We start from the raw sequence: 16,165 nt of genomic DNA on the forward strand, positions 1-16,165 counted from the left end.
GTCCATGGAGCTCAGCAGAGAGGACTCTGGGACAGGAAGGCAGGGAAGTCAGCTTGGCCCCCAGGTCTTCTTGCTAGAGGAGTAGGGATGGTTTAGGCAAGAAAGGGCCCTGGACCTGGCATCAGAGTATGTTGGTTTCCATGAGGCAAAGACACTGGCTCACGGTGACCCAGCCTCATTTATTTACCCATTCAGTACTCAACCACCTTTGTGGCCATGCCATGTGGCATGCTGGATCTAGTTCCCTGACCAGGGATTGAACCCATGTGCCCTGCAGTGGAAGCCTAGAGTCCTAACCACTGGACTTGCAGGTAAGTCCTCTTAAACACTTGTTGAGCATCTACCATAGATCTGGTGTGGTGACAGGCCATGAACTCTCTAACCATCACACTAAATTAGATTCGACCTAAGGGGGGCCCTTCCTGGAGGAGGGTATGGCTACCAACTCCAGGATTCTTACCTGGAGAATCCCATGGCCAGAGAAACCATGGCTACAGTCCATGAGGAGATGGACACGACTGGGTGACTAAGCACGCAGCGCAAGGGGGCCTTCACCTCCCATGTTCTTTACCTTCCCGTCTTCCCACTTCAAGAGTAGGCTTCTGTTACCGGCTCCTTGGTGGCACTTATCACAATTGTGATGAATTAAAATCAGCTCTCATTCTCCTAGAATTCTCATCCTCACATAAGTCCCATGAGTGTAAAGACTTGGTCTGTTTCTCAGCCCCGTGGCCCCAGTCCTGGCTTGGAACCTTGACCACAGCCAGCGCTCATTGCATAGGGATCAAATTCATTCACTCATTCAGGAAATGTTTTGGAAGCACTAGAACATGCCTGACACTGTGCTAGGCCAGAGGACACTGGGTGAGCAGAGCAGAGCATGTCCCTACTCTCATGGGGCTTCCCGGGTGGCGCTAGTGGTAAAGAACCCACCTGCCAATGCAGGAGATATAAGAGATGTGGGTTCGATCCCTGGGTCAGGAAGATACCCTGAAGGAGGGCATGGCAACCCCCTCCAGTATTCTTGCCTGGAGAATCCCTTGGACAGAGGAGCCTGGTGGGCTATGGTCCATAGTGTCGCAAAGAGTCGGACACGACTGAAGTGACTTGGCATGCATGCATACACTACTCTCATGGAGTTTATCCTTTAGTGGGGGAGCAGGGTGAAGCAGATGATGAGGCTGTGGCAGGAGAAGTTGCAGGCTAGGTCCCTCCCTACTTCCAGAAGTTCTGCAGTGGCCTCCCCAATCCTCTGGTTTCTCCTGTTTCCCTGTCTCCCATGCTCTTTCTAGAGCTTCAGGGTCACCCACCAGGCTGATTTGGTGCCCAATGTCACACCAATACCAGAAGCACTTCACTGTTTACAGTATTGGCCCCAAAGTTTGGCACCAGAGACCCGTTTAGTGGAAGACAATTTTTCCATGGATAGCAGGATGGGGTAGGGGGATGGTTCAGGCAGTAATGTAAGCAATGGGGAGCAGCCGCTAAAGCTTTACTCGATCAGCTCGAAGGCTCAGGTGGTGGGACTCCCAGGTGCGGAGACTCATGCGTGATTTTCCAGGGAGAAAGAGTGACATGAGGTCCAAAGGCAGAGAGAACAGCTTGGACTGAACACCAGCCACAGAGGCCCCTCCAGTGCAGAGCAAACCTCACTGGACCTAATTAGTGTGTAACTGATAAAGCAGCACTGACAGCCAGTGCACGCTGGGGAAGAGAAGCTCTGCATAAGGCATGAGGAGCGGAGAGCCAGAGAAATGAGAGGGGGAGGGGGATGGAGGTCTCTTGTCACACCCATTCCTGTTTCCCTGTGCCAAGCGGATGATGCAGAGGGCCTGTATGGCTGAGTTATTCTATCTGGCCCCCCAGGGGATAGTTGGAGAGAGGCTGAAGGTTAGGCCTGGAAACCCTGCATCTGTCCAACATGAGTAGGCTACCAGTGATCGGAGGCTGCTCTGTACAGTTGTTCAGGCTGTGCACTGCACAACCCTCAGGAGCCACTCAAATGGCAGTCACTACAGCTTGTGTATTTATTACATCAGTTTTTTGGCAGATGCCAATAGACTGTCTTGATAAAGGGGTGTTTCATTTTCTAATTTGCATAAATATGCTACATAACTGACCCCTCAGGTCTCCCTAGAGGAGCACAGACACCTCCTAACAGTTACCAAACAGATACCAAGACACTTCAGGAAGACTTGAGACACAGTGAGTGTGGCCAAAAGAGGATATTTAGAGTCAAGTTCAGGCTATGTTCACTTGCTGGCTGCAGAATCTGGGGTCCTCCTGGAGACTCAACTGGCAAAACCAAGTTTCTCTTCTCTCTGTTGATGCCTTTGTCCTATCTACAGCCCCTTCCTCTTCTCCAACTGTTCCCTCTCGTGAGCTCCAAGAAGGCATCACAGACTGATAAGAGCTTACTGAACACTCTTCAGAGGTATTTGTATCTTATCACGGGGCTCTCAAATCTAAAATTCCTGGGAAAGCTCTTGCACAAAGGTATATGCAAAGTGGGAAGACCTGAAGAAGGGGGAGCAGGGCCTCTGGTCCTTACCCCTGTCCACGCCCCTTCACATCTACAGACAGGACTGAGCCACCGGCTTAGGACAGACTGACTGATCCCCAGTGCCGGAGACAGGAGGAGGGAGACTCAGATTTTTAACCAACCCCTTGGTGCCAGCCTGTGCCAGGCACTAACAGGCTCATAGGGAAGGAATGACCTTCCTAGAGAGAGAACCATCCTAGAGAAAGGGAAAATTGGGCTAGAGAGGTCACTTGCTCTTAGTCATGCTGTGGGAAAGGAGCCAACTGACTCCACAGCCCAGTCTCTTTCCTCTAGACCTGGCCACCTTGCCTGCAAACAGGGCAGCAGTGTGACAGGGACTCCAGTGTCCTGAGGGCCTACCATATGCCAGGCCCTGTCCTGGGTGCTTCTCTACAGATTTGTTGTTAAATGTATGCTGACGGCAGAGGCAAGAATGGCTACTAGGGGCTTACGGTGGGAACTCTAAGGGGGCATTTGTATCTTATGTTAGGAGGCTCCTGAAGTCCAAAAGCTTTCAACGCTTGGAACTGCCTGGTGGTCCACGATCCCAAAGCAGGGGCTCTGGGGATCAATCCCTGTTCAGGGAACTAGATCCCACACTCTGCAACTAATTGTTCACATGTCACAACTAAGACCAGTGCGGCCTAATAAATAAATATTAAAAAAATAAATCAGAAGCCTTCAAGGCTTGATGGAACCAAGCTAAGGTGGAATAACAGGTAGTGGGAGTGAGAGTCAGACTGGGGACTGTGCCAAGACCCATCATAGTATACACTGTTTGAAAGAGAGAAAGCTGGTTACAGGGATGCTGCTGCTGCTGATGCCTGGGGATGCTCACAACATCACACACAGGCCTCAGCTCTTAGTTAAGAGAAAGGCGCTTCCTACGACAGCCTCCCTTTCCTGTTCCTGCTCTCCGAGGACTGAGCCTTGTCAAGCACTCTGGCACTTCCTAAGGGCCTGGGGGTGGGGGTGATTCTGGCCACAGAGGATCAGGTCATCTCTTACTGGCCTTCTGGGCCTGACTTCCTCCGTGGACGGAGCCAGGCAAAGTCCCCGCAAAGTCGGCCAGAATCTTCGGGACCTCCTGGACAAACACTGACAGCATATGGCCCCAGTTGCTCTGCATTAGGTTTCATGATTTCCTTAGTGGTTTTAAAAAAGTGCCAAAAACCATTGCCTCTAAACTGCTGGGAAATCCCATGCTGGTGGGGAGAGGGGTCTTCATGAGCATGTAGAGTGTGTGAGCACAACGTGGAGGGGGCAGAGACACAGGATGCGACTGTGGCAGGGGAGGGGTGTGGCAGGCTGCCTCCCTGTAACACTCAGGTGTTCTGTAGGCTGTTCTCGGTAAGCCTGCGTGTACGTGTGCCCTGTTGTTGTTCAGCTGCTCAGTCGTGTCCGACTCATTGTGACCCCATGGACTGCAGCACGCCAGGCTTCCCTGTTCTTCACCACCTCCTAGAGTTTGCTCAGACTCATGTCCATTGAGTCAGTGATGCCAACCAGCCATCTCATCCTCTGTCATCCCCTTCTCCTCCTGCCTTCAATCTTTTCCAGCATCAGGATCTTTCCAATGAGTCAGCTCTTTGCATCAGGTGGCCAAAGTGCTGGAGCTTCAGCTTCATCAATCCTTCCAATGAATATTCAGGGTTGATTTCCTTTAGGAATGACTGGTTTGATCTCCTTTCTATCCAAGGGACTCTTAGGAGTCTTTCCAACACCACAGTTCAAAGGCATCAGTTCTTCAGTGCTCCACCTTTTTTACTGTCCAGCTCTCACATCCATACATGACCACTGGAAAAACCATAGCCTTGACTAGATGGACCTTTGTAGGCAAAGTGATGTCTCTGCTTTTTAATATGCTACCTAGGTTTGCCATTCCTTTTCTTCCAAGGAGCAGGTGTCTTTTAATTTCAAGGCTGCGGTCACCATCCACAGTGATTTTGTTGCCCAAGAAAATAAAGTCTCTCACTGTTTCCATTGTTTCCCCATCTATTTGCCATGAAGTAATGGGACCGGATGCCATGATCTTCATTTCTTGAATTTTGAGTTTTAAGCCTGCTTTTTCACTCTCTTCTTTCACCTTCATCAAAAGGCTCTTTAATTCCTCTTCACTTTCTGCCATAAGAGTGGTGCATATGTGTGTGCAAACAGTGAGTTTATGCAAACACATAAACTCCTGATATATGTGGTGTAAATAATACTCGTGGGCCCTATGCATGTCAATTGTACAGATGTTTTGCCTGTGTGGAAGAGCAGGTTACGGATGGGATATTTGGCTTATTGTACCAGCGTCTTGGTTTGAATGGCAGCTTATAGGCTCCCCGCTCCACAATTGCATGGTCTATGCAGTGTGTGACTCCGGTGGAGTGTGTCCTGTGTCAGCGGCATGACAGCTGTGAGGTAAGCTTAGCACCTGATGCAGGACATTTGGGCTGATCCTGGTCGTAAAGCCTCAAGGGGGATTTGATCACAGTGGCCTGGAGAATGGTGTGCACAGCATGGACACGCTGGGTTCACACTGTAGGCTTGAGTATATGGGGTGTGTGTGCATGTGTATTGCAGAACCCAGCTCCTCTGAGGTAGTGGCTGGGAGGTGTGGGCCCGGGGCAGTGGCCTACAGAGCCACAGGCTGACTATATTGACAGTGATAATGTCCCAAGTGGGAACCAGATTATGGGGACAGAGGGTCCTACAGGGACTGATGGAGGTGTTTACTAGGGTCCAAGCAGAATGTGGCACATTCATGACTCATGGGGTGCTTCTAAAGGACCTGGGATATCATTCAAAGAGATTTACTGACCATTCTCTGTGCAGGCCTGGGAGTGAATCTGGGTTAGGAGGCTGGCAGGATGGGGAAAGGAAGGAATCAGCAGACCTGCCCCAGCAGCTGTCTAGTAGAGAGGACAGACTCATCCACAGTATGCCCCGAGAGTGGGTGTGCCAGTGTCCTGTGGGAAGGTAGTGTCCCACAGGAAGAAAGCAAGCAGGCTTTATGAGGGGATGGCAACTGAGCTGGACACAGGCAGAATTCAGCCAGAAGGATAGAGAGCAAGGGCGTTCCAGGGAAAGGCCAGGCTGAAAAGAGGCATAGAGGAGACACGGTACGTGGGAGGGTGGGCGGGGCTCTAGGGTAAGGCAATCCATTTGGATTTCCCCGAGCTCCAAGCCTGAAGGGTAGCAGCGGCACAGGAGCCTGAAGGTTAGACTGTCCCAGCTAGGAAGGCTTCAAACTTTACCCTCAAGACAAAGGCAGGAGCTAGCTTCAGCAGCGCATGTGTTGGAATTGGAATGATACACAGAGGATTAGCATGGCCCCCACACAAAGATGACACACAGATCTGGGAACTGGTCGTATTTTTCTATACATAGAAAACCCAAAGACAACACACAAAAACTACCTGGGACCAATAAATGAACACAGCAAGGTAGCAGGATACAAGATTAACATGTAGAAATCAATTGCATTTCTTCACACTCACAATAAAGTATCGGAAAGGAAATGTAAACAATCCCTCTTAAAACTGCATCAAAAATACTTAGAAATAAACCTGCAAACAGAGTCATCAGTACCATCTTTCTAGATTCCGCATGCATGCGTTAATTGCTGGGCAGCAATGGAGATGCTGATATTGACAACAGACTTGTGGTCACGGTGGGGGAAGGACAGAGTGCGGCAACTTGAGCGAATGGCATGGAGACATATGCGTTACCATATATAAAACAGACAGCATGGGAGAATTTTCTGTATAAAACAGGGGAGCTTGACCCAGTGTTCTGTGACAACCTAGAGGGGTGGGACAGACAGGGAGATGGGACGGGGATTCAGGAGGGAGGGGACACATGTACATCTGTGCTTGATTCGTGTTGATGGGTGCCAGAGGCCAACACAATACTGTGGAGCAACTGCCCTCTAATAACTGTATTTTGTTCTATACTTCTCCATATTATACACTTATAATCTTTGATAACTAAGACAAGAAATAAACCTCACCAAGGTGAAAGACTTGTATGCTGAGAACTACAAAACATTAATAAAAGAAACTGAAGATGATTCAAAGAAATGGAAAGATAGCCCACACTCTTGGACTGGAAGAATTAATATTGTTTAAATGGCCACACTACCCAAGGCAATCTGCAGATTTGATGCGATCCCCATCAAATTTCTGTGACTTTTTTTTTTAAAAACAGAACTAGAACAAATAGTCCTAAAATTTATATGGAACCATAAAAGATGCAGAATTGCAAAGCAATCCTGAGGAAAAAGAACAAAGCAAGAAGCATAACTCTCCCAGACTTCAGACAATACTACAAAGCTACAATAATCAAAACAGTGTGGTCTTGGCACAAAAACAGACATATAGAACAATGGAACAGAATAGAGAGCACAGAAATAAAACCACGCACCTATGGACAATTAATTTTTGACAAAGGAGGCAAGAATACACAATAAGGGAGAGATAGTCTCTTCAAGTGCAGTTGGAAAAGTTGAACCACCACATGTAAATCAATGAAGTTAGAACACACCTTTACACCATACACAAAAGTAAACTCTAAAAGGCTTAAAGACTTGAATAAGAAAAAGCACCATAAAGCTCCTAAAAACACAGGCAAAACATTCTCTGACATAAGTCATACCAGTGTTTTCTTAGATCAGTTTCTCAAGGTAATAGAAATAAAAGCAAAAACAAACAAATGGGACCTAAGCAAATTTATAAGCTTTTGCACAGCAATGGAAACCATAAACAAAATGAAAAGACAAGTCATGAACTGGGGTAAAATATTTGCAATGATATGACCAATAAGGGTTTAATTTCCAAAATATACAAACAACTCATATAATTTGATAACAATAACAACAAAATCCAACTCAATAGAAAAATGGGCAGAAGAGCTAATAGACATTTTTCCAAAGAAGACATACAAATGGCCAATGGGCACACGAAAAGATGTTCATCGTTGCTAATTATTACAGACATGCGAATCAAAAGTATAATGAGGTACTGCTTCACACTTGTCAGAATCAGATCAGATCAGTCGCTCAGTTGTGTCCAATTCTTTGCAACCCCATGAATTGCAGCATAGCCATCATTAAAAAGTCTACAAATAATAAATACTGGAGAGAGTATGGAGAAAGGGAACCACTTTATACTGTTGGTGGGAATGTAAGTTGGTGCAGTTGCCATGGAAAATAGCATGGAGGTTTCACAGAAAACTAAAAATAGAGTTGCCATATGAGCCAACATTTCTACTCCTGGGCATACACCCAGACAAAACTACAGTTCAAAAGTTACATGCACCCCTATGTTCATAGCAGCACTATTTACAATAGCCACGACATGGAAATAACATAAATGTCCATCTACAGATGAATGGATAAGATGTGATTGTGTATACATATAATGGAACCCAGCTATTAAAAAGAATGAAATAATGCCATTTGCAGCAACATGGATGGGCCTAGACATCATCATACTAAGTGAAGCAAGTCAGAAAGAGAAAGACAAATACCATATAATATCATTTATATTTGGAATCTAAATATGACACAAATGAACATTTCTATGAAGCAGAAACAGACTCACTGGCAGAGAGAGACAACAGAGAGAACCTCTTGGTGCTTGCCAAGGGGGAGGGGTAAGGGAAGGAAGGACTGGGAGTTTGGGAACAGCAAACTATTATATGTAGGATGGATAAACAGCAAGGTCCTACTCTCTAGCACAGGAACCTACATTCAATATCCTGTATAAACCATAATGGAAAATAATATGAAAAAAAATACACCTATATATGTATACAACTGAGTCACTTTGCTATACAGCAGAAATTAACACAACATTATAACTCAACTATACTTCAATAAAGGCTTTTTAAAAATTTAAAAAATAGACAAAGGCAGGTCCCCAAGAGCAGGCAAGTGCCTGAGTGTCCCAACCTATTTTTGGAATACCCCTCCCCTGAAGGCAGGAGTCTGGTCTACTCCCTTCTGTTTAAGAGAGGTTGAGAGTCCAGACTCAGGCAAATCCCATGGCTTATTGATTGTGGAAGCATTTTTTTTTAAGTTACAGAATGAATGCAGAGAAAGTAAAGCTGAAGCCTGAGAGGCTTCTGGTGAACAAAAAGAAATGGAGGTGGGAAAGGGTGCCTGTACTGCTCATTCGCTGGGTTGGGAAGATCCCCTGGAGGAGGGCACGGCAACCCCACTGCAGTATTCTTGCCTGGAGAATCCCATGGCGAGAGGAGCCTGGCGGGCTATGGTCCACAGTGTCGCAAAGAGTTGGACAGGACTGAAGCGACTTAGCACACACGCACGCACTGTCGAAGCTGTCTGTCCTTTCCATCCCCAACTCTATAAATTATTCAAGTCTTTATAACGCTGCTTTCCTCCAGATTTTTCTGGGCCCCAGAGGTGTCTCAGACAAGTTCTCATAGAATTCATCATCACTACACATAATATGGGCCTGGGATGTTCTCCTCCTGTAAGAACTTGAGGCTGCAGGGAGGCAGGTTTGACGGGAGCTCAGTTTAGACCTCTTTGCAGGCAGGGATAAGGTGGCTTCCAGCTTTGGGCAGAGGCTGTCTGGGGTTAAAGGAAAAGAGGGCAGTGAGGCCTCAGAGGGAGACAGGCCAGGAGAGGTTCATCCTGGCAGCATCTGTCTGGGGAGTGGCTGGGTCTTGGGTTTGAGAGCTGAGATGCTCAGAGTTATGTAACCTTGCCATGACTGTGTCCTTGTGTGTAAAACGGCAACAGTAGCATTTAATCTCAGAGGGCTGTGGGAACACCTGTGGTGATGGATGTGGGAGCGTGTTGTAGTGGAAGCACTGAAACAGATGAGTGTCATGGTGATGACTGGGTGCTCCATCCATACCACTGCCTGGGAAATTAACACTTCCCCTCAGCTCACTGTCAGGTGCCCGGTTGCCTTATAGAGGTTTTTTCAAAATAGGTTTATCGATTTGCTTATTTTTGGCTATGCTGGGTCTTTGTTGCTGCACACATGTTTTCTCTAGCTGCAGTGAGCAGGCGCTACTTTCTAGCCGCGGGCACGGGCTCCTCATTGTGACTTTTCTTGTTGCCGAGCACAGGCGGTAGGGCACCTGGGCTTCAGTAGTTGTGCATGGGCTCCAGAGCACAGGCTCAATAGTCATGGCTCGTGGGTTTAGTTGCCTTGAGGCATGTGGGGTCTTCAGGATCAAATCCATGTCTTCTGGACTGGCAGGAGGATTCTTTACCATGGAGCCACCAGGAAGCCCTGCCCTAGAGTGCGACACCACTTCCTAACTCGGCTCGCGTGGCTGAAGCACCCTGAGGCCGCGGTTCAGGTCTCCTCCCAGTGAGGGGCAGCAAAGGTGACTCTGGGTTTGCCCACAGGAGATGCAGGTCAGCGGCAGAAGGCTGATCAAGCCAGTGGGCTCTGGAACTTGACTACTAAATTCAGGTCCTGGCTCTGACACTTACAGGACCTTGGGCAACTTCTTCTTTTCAGCATTACTGGGGGCAAAATGAACAAACTTTTTGCAAGTCATTCACCAGCCTGCGTCTCAGTTTCCCTATCTGCAAAAATGGGATTATAATAGTACTTTCTTCTGAGGGTAGGGGTGATGATTAAGTAAATTAACACATATAGTGTTCTTAGGATAGTGCCTGACCCAGAGGAACTGCTATAAAAGCTTGAGGCATTTTGACTGTTACTTGCAGCTGAATATGAACCTAAGCCCGCTGCAGATGGGAGGAAAGAAACTTAAGACTGGGCTTCCCTGGTGGTCCAGTGGTTGAGACTCTGCCTGCCAGTGCAGGGGACACGGGTTCAATCCCTGGTCCAGGAAGATCCCACATGCCGAGGAGCCACTAAGCTCAAGTACCACAACTACTGAGCCTGCATGCCTAGAGACTGCTCCACAACAAGAGAAGCCGCTACAATGAGAAGCCCTCACCACAAGTAGAGGAAATCTGCGTGTAGCAGCCAAGACCCAGCACAGCTAAAAATAAGTTAATTAAAAAAAAGAAATTTAAGATTTACCTGCTCTGTGCCACTTTGGTATTGACTGCCCTGTTTCATCCTCATACCAGCCTAGAAGGTACTCCATGCATGAGGTGAGCAGAGGGAGGCTCAAGAGGTGATCCTGCTGGCGAGCTGGTGACCCAGTTGGCGAGCATCAAGGCTGAGATTCAGACTCAGGTTCCCTGACTCACAGCCCATGCTCTCCCTACTCAGCCGGCAGCCTCCACTGAAGGACCATGGGGAGTGATGGGAACCAGCATCTACCGGACACCTACTGCGTGCTGGGTTCCTAGACTGTGATGTTGCCATCTCCCCACACAGGGGGTGAAGCTCAGGTGCTGTGCCTTGCTGTCACAGCCCTGCTCAGGACTGCTGCGACTCCCTCTTGCCTGCCAGTGCTCACCTGGCAGGGCCCAGCCTTCTCAGCTCCCACTCTTTCCTTTGCACTCCCTAACCCCTGCTCCCCTGGCCATCTTTGTCAAAGGCAGAGCCACTTGGGCCTCACTCCATGGGCTTGTCTCAGGGAAATCACACTCAGAACTTTTAGGAGAGGGGAGAACAATTATTTAGTAGTGTTTTTGGAGAGAACTTTTGAGTTTTGTTTTGTTTTCATTTACTCCCAATGTTAGTCTTCCTGTTAGCCCCACCTTAAAGTAATTTATTCAAGACCTTTTTCAGCAACATCTTTCATTTTCCAGACATAATCACATCTCTGGCAGGAATCCCTTCCCCTCCTGGGGTCCGTAATTACTCCTGCAGATGGATTATTGGTGCTAATGACTTAGCGAGGAGATGGCTGGGGAGCGGCCAGGCTGGGTGGGGCTTTGGAGCGTCAGAGCCGCGTAGCAGGAGGGGAGTGGCTCCTCCTTTGTTCCAGACCCGAAGCCTTGGTGAGGGTGTCGGTGTGGGCCCCGGGCCCACTGCTCTCCCTCATGCCTCTGGGTGACACCCCTGGCGTTGCTTCCAGCCTTCTCGACGATGTGTCTCATCTCAACTTCACCCCAGACCAAGGATACTAGGAGCAGAGTTTGTGCCCCAATTTGTGGAAGACGAAGTTAAGACACAGAGAGGTTAAGGGACTTGGGAAGAGTCAAACAGCAGGGAGGTGGAGCCAGGGGGACCAGGTCTCAGTCCCAGCCGGTCTCCGCTCAGCACCGACTTCCCGCTTCCCGCACGGCTGTCCTGAGGCGAGCTTGGCCTCAGAGCCCTAAGCCTGGGTTCTAGGCCCAGCTTGAGGTTCTCATAGGTCAGGTCTCATAACTGCTCTGAACTTGGGTTTCCTCATCCGTGAGACACAGCCCCCCATACTGGCCTGGCTTTCCTCACGGGAGAGCCGTGAGGATTAACAAGCTTAGGGCGTACAGCTAGCTGGGTAAAGTACCGCCCCACAGGAAGGGAGGGGTATGAACGTGTCAGCGATTTGCCCTTGACGACAACGGGCAGGAAGTCACTAGGCTCCAACTGTGAAACAAAGCGGCTGGGGTTGTCCTGCATCCTGGGAAAGGCCTGAGGGAGCATCAGAGCTAACTCTTTACCACAGATCCATAGCCCTCTCCTCTCCAGATAACTTTCGGTTGCGGTTCAAAATGCAGGTTCTGAGTTCAAACAGCTAAAGACTCAACTCCTGGAGGCCACTGACCAACTAGAAAAGTTGCTTCAGCTCTCTGAGCCTCAGTTTTTCCATCTGCAAAATGGGGATCCTAACATCCCCTACCTTTAGGGTTGCTGTAAATATTAAATAAAATGATGTATGAGAAAACAAGAGAGCCTGGCCTAGGGCCTGCCACACTGCCTCAGTGCTCCAAATGTGGGCCACTACCACCCCACCCCACCATCCACTTCCTCCACACCTTTCGGGGAAGCTCCTCTGACTCATGGCCCAGCCACACCCACCCTCCGGAGTCTGCGGGTGGCCAGGAGTGGGAGCTGGCAGGGGAAGAAACCCCATCACTTCAGAAGTGAAAGTGTTATTTGCTTAGTCATGTCTGACTCTTTGCAATCCTATGGACTGTAGCCTGCCGGGGTCCTCTGTCCATGAAATTCTCCAGGCAAGAAGTGGGTAGCCATTCCCTTCTCCAGAGACTTGGACAAAAGGAAAACTGGGAGTGTTTAAGGCCTGTTTAGGGATACCGGCACCCCACTCTGGTACTCTTGCCTGGAAAATCCCATGGACGGAGGAGCCTGGAAGGCTGCAGTCCATGGGGTCGCTGAGGGTTTGACACGACTGAGCGACTTCACTTTCACTTTCATGCATTGGAGAAGGAAATGGCAACCCACTCCAGTGTTCTTGCCTGGAGAGTCCCAGGGACAGGGGAGCCTGGTGGGCTGCCGTCTCTGGGGTCGCACAGAGTTGGACACGACTGAAGCGACTTAGCAGCAGCAGCAGCAGACCTGCCCCAATAGCTTCTGCTGCACTGAGAGAGTTGCAGACACTAGGCCTGAGACCCAAGTCTCAGGTCCAGACCCTGGTCCTGAGGGCAGTGATGGAGACATGAGGAGCACGGCAGGGAGAAGGTAGTATGACATGGGGATTGTTTATTTTTTTTAGAACAGAAGAGTCAGCAGCTTTCCCTAATAAGGCCACAAACCATAGAGTCCCAGAGGGGGAAGGTTGGACTCAGCCTTTGTGACATAAAACCAGTTTTCTCTATTTTGCTCTGTGGATTAATTGCCAACATGATTTAACATGCTGGAGATTCCCCCATCCCTCCCTGCCCTGGGAAACATCAGTAGGTGTCTGCTGTGGGGACAGCAAACTCATGAGACAGAGGCGAAGGTGGAAAAAGCATCAGATTGGGAGATATGTCACTTGCGTCACATCCCAGGTCCGCCAGTGATTTGCTGTGTGACCTAAGATAAGTCACTTGCCCTGTCTGGACCTCGGTTTATAAAATAAGAGGGTGCGCTAGGGAAGCACTGATCATTCTTTCAACTCTGCCACTGTGAAGGCTAATTCCTGTTTTGTGCTCACACGGACAGGAAGGGCAGGTGTGTTTAACCCATTTAAGAGACGGGAAGCTGGGGCTCAGAGAGGCTGAATACGTTGCCTAAGGTCACACAGCTACTGAGCAGCAGACTTAAGATTCCAATCCAGACCTGTCTGACCCCATAGTCCATGCCCTTTGCCTCCAGTAAACAGAAGGAACCTCAGCAACTACTTGTTGAACATTCAGTACCCGCCAGGCTTTTTCCTAAGCATCATGCCCATTTTATCTAATCCAATCCTAAAAACAATTCTAGAACATAATACCATTATTTCCCTTGCTTTATAGATGAAAAAACTAAGGCTTGAGAAGCATAAATAACAGGGCCAAGGCCACTCAGCAGATGACTACAGAGCTAGGGTTTGAGTACTGGACAATGTGTGTGTGTGTGTATATTTATATTTTTGGATCATTCTGCTATTTCCCTGTGCTCCTCTGCTCACAGACACATGGCAGCTAGAGGGTAAATTCTTCATCCCCAGCCCAGCATCCAGGAAAACCTTTTAGTGTAATAATTAGGAAGCTAGTCAACGGTGGGGGGCAGGGGATGAGAAGCTAGTTTCCTAGGCATAGGGCTAATCGTCTGCAGACCTCCGTTTGATGAAGAACAAAACAATTACAACAGGAAATGCACATACATTATACACGTCACCTGGCTCTAATTTTCAGTCAACCTTCTTTTCTGGCTCTGTAGCTGCCTTTGCTTCCTAGTTTCAGCTCAGGAGCCATACAAGAGGCAGACACGCACTTTACCCAGCTGGTGGGGGCTGTGTGTGCACGGGGCGATGGTGACGTCTTTAAAGGACATAGGAAACCTCAGAGGAAAATTCAATCACTGCTCCACTGATCTGGATTTCCGTAATTCTCATCCCCCTCCTGCCTTCACCGGCCTGAGCGGCTGAGGTTTGCATATGACCTACTGACAGCACAGAGAAAGGGGAGAAAAATGGGGAAACGAGTTTGTTCATTTGGGTGATGGAGTACCCGTTCCCCTTGCCAGCATGCAAGGTTCAATAACAGCAGACAGGGCTTCAAAAAATTGCAGCATAAATAGATGAGCCCTTTAAGGTAATAGAAATTCTGTCATCCAGGGGAGAAATATAGGCCTTGAGTCCCGGGGGGGGGACACCAGGCCCCCCTCCCCTACCTCCCACACTCCCCATCCCCATTATAGCCTGAGCTGAAATGGAGCATCCGTGTGAGGAATGACCAGAAGGTCCCTTATCTCCCAGCCACACGGGTTCGATGGGGGGGAGAAGGTCTGGGAAATCAAGTCTTTGTAGCTCTGTCAGTGACCTCACAGGCTGTTCACTCCAGGCACCAACATGGCAGCAATTAGTTTTAGAGCAGCAGAGAAGGCTTCATCAGGCTGGCCACCTAGGTGAGGCCTTAATTAAGGAAAGCTGGTCAACGGAGGAGCATGGAGGGGCTGAGGAGCTGGTCTTCTCCCCGCTGTGATGAGAAAGTCTATTCTTGGTTCTGCGGTTGTCCCTGGGAACCCTGGAGCCCTTGGGAACCCTGCCGCTCCCAGCCAGGAGGAAGTTTCAGCTCTGCTCTTCCTCTCACTTCCATTTCCACCTGTACCCCCAACAGGGGACTCTGGCCAGGACCAGTCAACCTCTTCAGGTGGGGGACCCCTTTGGATAAATAACAACAAAAATAACATTGGCAGCATCCACAACAGTGGTGATGAAAATAGCTAATATTGTTGAAGGATGACTAATATGCCAGGTATTCTAGTTATTTTATATGTATGAATTAATTTAACCAGCCCAGTAACTCACTGGACTTTATTATTATTACCCTTTCACATATGAGAAAACAGAGGCATGGAAAGGTTGTATGTTGCCCAAGGTCACACAACTAATACTCAGCAAAGCTGGTATTTAAAGGCAGAGAATCTCCCTCCAGCATCTCTGAGTAACATCACGCTACTGTATTGCTAAGGTAGGAACTTGCATCATTTGCCCAGTGAACCTGGAATTGATGTTGGGGGCTAGCTGCTCCAGTCCCCCCTGCAGCTACCTGTTTATTTGATGTGCAGAGAAGCCGATGGGTAGACTTAAGCTCCCACCCTGCTGGCAAGCCCCTTTGGAAATGCCATGCATTTCCTTCCTATAAAGGTCAGTTCTGGAGCTTCTGCTACGGGCATTTCATCACTCTTCCCAAGATTTTTTTTCATTTCAAAGTGTACTGAGCAAGATATTCATGCGGTAGGCATGCACGGGGGAAGACAGTAGGAGGCTGGAGGGATTCAGACTCTGAGCCATGTGCTGTGGGAACAGAGGAGATGGAAGGGTTAATTCTAAAGTGAGGAATATTCAGGGAACACCTTGTGGAAAAGGCAGTCTTTGACTTTAGCCTGAGAGGCTGAGAAGGATTTTCACAGACTGAGATAAGGACAGTGGAGAGGGTGTTCCAGGAAGATGGAAAAGCTTGAAAAAATGGCATAGGCGGAGTCCTGAAGCAGACATTGTGTTTGGGGAAAGTGAATGTGTGTGGCCACAGTGCAGACTTGTGGCAGGTAGCAGATGAGGTTAGGGTGAACTAACTAGTTTTAAGGGCAAGTTACAAGGACTGGAGTTTGACCTTTATTTGGTGGGTAATGAGAAGCCACGGAGAGGGGTGATGGG

At 48.6% G+C, this 16,165-nt stretch overlaps 1 protein-coding gene and 1 non-coding gene across 2 annotated transcripts in view; one reads left to right on the forward strand and one right to left on the reverse strand.

Annotated features, from left to right (window-relative positions):
• The window catches only part of MEGF11 (multiple EGF like domains 11), a 391,669-nt gene that overhangs the window by 43,297 nt on the left and 332,207 nt on the right, over positions 1-16,165 (reverse strand).
• LOC138989602 (U6 spliceosomal RNA) lies at positions 5,802-5,908 on the forward strand. Its single transcript, XR_011465861.1, has one exon. It is a non-coding gene; the product is annotated as a U6 spliceosomal RNA (small nuclear RNA).

This window comes from Bos mutus, chromosome 10 (genome assembly GCF_027580195.1).
Source record: "Bos mutus isolate GX-2022 chromosome 10, NWIPB_WYAK_1.1, whole genome shotgun sequence".
Lineage (NCBI taxonomy): Eukaryota > Metazoa > Chordata > Mammalia > Artiodactyla > Bovidae > Bos > Bos mutus.